The 4,341-nt window shown below is 44.6% G+C and overlaps 1 non-coding gene across 1 annotated transcript; it reads right to left on the bottom strand.

Moving 5' to 3' along the window:
- Positions 1–1,745: 1,745 nt before the first annotated feature.
- Positions 1,746–1,852, bottom strand: LOC126107086 (U6 spliceosomal RNA). The gene has a single exon (XR_007523498.1). It is a non-coding gene; the product is annotated as a U6 spliceosomal RNA (small nuclear RNA).
- Positions 1,853–4,341: the final 2,489 nt, after the last annotated feature.

Genomic DNA, 4,341 nt, shown 5'->3' with positions numbered 1-4,341 from the left:
TTCCAAATACCTGTATTTCAGGTGGCGCCGGTGCTCGATGCAACTGTCGGCAACGGTTCTTACAGACTGGCCCACGTAATTCTTGCCGCATTCGCAAGGAGTAGTATAAATTCCCGGCACTCTTAAGCCGAGACTATCTTTGACTGGTCTCGACATTTCCTTAATTTTCCTAGGTGGTAGGAAAACTGTTTCAATTCCTTGCCTCTTTATGACTCTTTTAACAGAGACAACAGCTATGCCCTTAGCAACACCTGGAAGAGTGCACTGGATAAAAAAAAATCGCAGAGAAAAACTTCCCGCACTTTACCTCCTGATTCAAGGGATGGCGCTGAAAGCAACGAGGGATAGAAACTACATCTATGGAAGTAGAGGGCACCACTTCACTACCCGCCATATCGATGTTGCTATGACGTATTCCACCCAATCAGAAGCCGTCCTTTGCATATAAAAGTAGGAGCCTCGCTAGTTCACGACTCTCCTTGTTTCTCATATCTATGTTCACCATGTCTTCTCCTTTGTTATTTTTAAATGTCTTCTATTGTTTGTTCTGTGTCTTTCGGCTGAAGAGCAGCGCATATGCTGCTGCCAGCCCGCCCCGATGGGGAATTGAAATACAACAAAGGAAAAAAGAATAGTTCACGACAGTCAGTTTTATCCCTGACGACGACCATGGAGTTAGTGGTCGAAAGCTTGGAGTTTTATCCTGAATTGACGCGGCATGTACACCGAGAGTATTTTATTCAAGAAATACGTCGCGAAAATGTGAAACAGAGGGGTGCTGTAAAAACAAAACAGAAAACCAATACAGATTTATTATATAGCGCTAGAAAACGCATTTTCCTAACAAAAGAAATAAACTTAAAAAAAGAATGTAAAACAAAAACATATCAAAAACCTCTTCAATAGCTGGTTGAGCTTACATAAAACATATTTCTGTCATTGCTAAACAACTTTGACACTCATAAGTGATAACAGGAAGCTCTTGCCTTCGATTATGATGAAGTACATCTTACTGAATACAGGATAACAACAATAATCATATAGATTTTTTTTTCTTGAATTACAGCACCAACTACCAAGAATCAAAACAAATGCTTAAGACAAAATGTACGTAGTTTTTTACGTTAAATCTGATTCTGCAATAAAAAAATGGGGGTTCCCATTTGAAATTTTAAAGTTGCCTCCAGCCCCATCCTCAGGAGGCTTGGGTGGCGTGCTAATTTTAGCACCTTCGAGAATAATCAACCTATTATTCTACACATTTTTTCGTGTGAAGCTTATTTTTCGAGTTATTCTGGTTTGTCAACTTAAAATTTACACCCTGTGTACCTGAGAATGTGGGTTTGGAGCACAGCATTGTACGGTAGTGAAACATGGACTGTGGATAAGCAAGAAGAGAAGAGAATCGAAGCATTATTGAAAATTAAGTAGCTTGGTAAGGAAAGTGGAGTAATCGTTGAAGAAAATAACATACGGAGGAAACTGACAACTATAAAGAACTGTGTTATTGGAGAACTGCTAAGATATCAGGGAATAACTTCCATAGTATATGGGGAGGGGGGGGGGGGGGGGAACTGTAGAGTGTAGAGGAAGACAGACTGAAATGTATCCAACAGATAATTTAGAACGAGGGTGCAATTGCCACTCCAAGGTGAAGAACTTCGTTCAAGAGAGCAATTCGTGACAGTTCGCCTCCATTCAGAAGGCCGTTGACTAAAAAAAATATTACATTTTCATCTTATTTTTATAATGTGGGACGCTGCAAAGTTGTGCGAGTCATCCTTGCTCGGGAGCGACAATAATCTTCTCTGGGTTGTTCCACTTTCAGTATACGTAACGCTGAAGCGAATACATGTCTACGAAGACGAATCAGTTAAACGAAAATAGTAGCACACTTACAAGAGAAGTACACAATAAATCACATAAGGGCTACTGGCATGAAGGAAGTGTCAAGTGAGGTAATTGAGGCCGCATGGAAACTGGTATGTAATGGACAATATTTGGAAAAAATACCGCGGCGCGAAAGATTAAAAAAAGGTCTAAAAGGGAAGCACGCAAGCAAGCGAATGTTGTCGCCGTAACGACGCGAGTAAACACGTTTGAACAAACTCACATACGCCGTCGGAACCTGTTTGACGATTGTACTTGCATATTCATTCGCGGTGCTTAGGTCAGCCACTTCGTTCACCGAGCGCTGTTTGCGTGCTACAAGGCACCTTCGCTGTCGTCGAACCGTCGTCTACAGAACAGGAAAGCGCAGGATCTGAACTCCCGGACACGCAACTGGTTACGGCGTGCGGCGGTGCTGTCGTCAAGGCACTGGATTTATGTCGTGGGCGAGCGGGCTTCAAACCCCGTAAGGGTACCAATATTCAAATTTCCTGTGGGGCCCTGAACCGCTTTAGTCGAATGTTGAGGTGGTTCCTTTTAGAAGGCCACCCCGTTTTCATGCCCCTCCCTTTTCCAAATGGAAACCGAGTTCTACATACAAGGTGTACAACTTTGCGTCAGCCGTTTTTTCCCCCAACGTTTGAGGCTTTAATGGTACAAATGACTCTAAGCACTATGGGACTTAACATCTGAGGTCATCAGTCCCCTAGAACTTAGAACTACTTAAACCTAACTAACCTAAGGACAACACACACATCCATGCCCGAGGCAGGATTCGAACCTGCGACCGTAGCGGTCGCGCGGCTCCAGACTGTAGTGCCTAGAACCACTCGGTCACTCCGGCCGGCTACAGGATTCGAACCTGCGACCGTAGCAGCAGCGCGGTTCCGGACTGAAGCGCCTAGAACCGCTCGCCCACAGAGGCGGGCGAGCCTTTAATGAAACAAGTTGGTTACACATGTATCATTCAAAGTATTTTTCCATCGCTGGCCACTACTTTTTCCCATCTTTCGGGCAGTGTACGAATCTATCGTCGAAAAAATTGTTCATCTTTTGAAGCGATCCACGAATCGATCGAATTTTTGGCTTCTTCATGATATTGGAAGTGTTGGTTAGCCAGGCCATGCGCCATTGATCTAAACAGGTGATAGAGGAAACAATGTCTGTAGAATAGGGTCAGTGGGGTAGGATTTCTCATTCTAACGTTTCCAAGAACGTTTTGACTTCTTTTGCGACGTGGGTGGTGGTGGTGGGTAGTGTTTAACGTCCCGTCGACAACGGGGTCATTAGAGACGGAGCGCAAGCTCGGGTTAGGGAAGGATTGGGAAGGAAATCGGCCGTGCCCTTTCAAAGGCACCATCCCGGCATTTGCCTGAAACGATTCAGGGAAATCACGGAAAACCTAAATCAGGATGGCCGGATACGGGATTGAACCGTCGTCCTCCCGAATGCGAGTCCAGTGTGCGACGTGGGGTCGAGCGTTGTCGTGCTGCAAAATCACTTTATCGTGCCTCTCGCTGTATTGCGGCCGTTTCTCTTTAAATGCTCTGCTCAAATGCATTAATTGCGTTCGATAACGAGCACCTGTGATTGTTTCACTGGGTTTTAACACCTCACAGTACACGACGCCGAGCTGGTCCCACCAAATGCAAAGAGTGATCTTGGAGCCGTGAATATTCGGTTTGGCCGTCGACGTGGAAGCATGGCCGGGATATCCCCATGATTTTTTGCTTTTAGGGTTATCGTAATGAACCCATTTTTTGTCCCCGGTCGCAAGGTGATGCAGAAATCCCTTCCGTTTTTGCCTCTGAAGCAACTGTTCACAAACACACAAACGCCGTTCAACGTCTCTTTGGTTTCAGCTCACACGGTACCCAAGTTCCTTCTTTCTGAATCGTGCCCATAGTCTTAAGACGTTTTGAAATGGCTTGCTGTGTCACTCCCACTAATCGTGAGAATTCTTCTTGAGTTTGACGAGAGTCTTCACTCAGCAATGTCTCCAATTCTGCATCTTCTAAAACATTATCTCTTCCACCACTATGCCGGTCCACGACGTTAAAATCACCGTTCTTGAAGCGTTGAAACCACTCACGACACGTTCTTTCACTAATAGCGTCCTTACTATACGTTCTAGAGAGCATTCCATGAGTCTCAGCCTCTGTTTTAGTCATACTGAAAAAAAAAACAATAACACCTCCCGCAAATGACGAGAATTATGCTCGTAAACTGACATTTTCAGTCAAGAAAAACTTTATGATGCAGACACAAATCGACTAATGTTTGAAGAGGTTATGTTGACCGAGGTCCAAGCTAACTGCCTGACATCTGTTTCTTTCGACCGCTACTTACCGCTGTCGCCACCTATCGGCCAACGCCGGAAGCAAAGTTGTACACCTCGTACGTTTTTATCTATTTACTGGTGTTTGGTGTACACCTCCAGAACGAATTTTC

Source organism: Schistocerca cancellata, chromosome 10 (assembly GCF_023864275.1).
Source record: "Schistocerca cancellata isolate TAMUIC-IGC-003103 chromosome 10, iqSchCanc2.1, whole genome shotgun sequence".
NCBI lineage: Eukaryota > Metazoa > Arthropoda > Insecta > Orthoptera > Acrididae > Schistocerca > Schistocerca cancellata.
The sequence above is the reverse complement of the archived record's forward strand: the minus strand, read 5'-3'. Positions and strand labels throughout refer to the sequence as shown.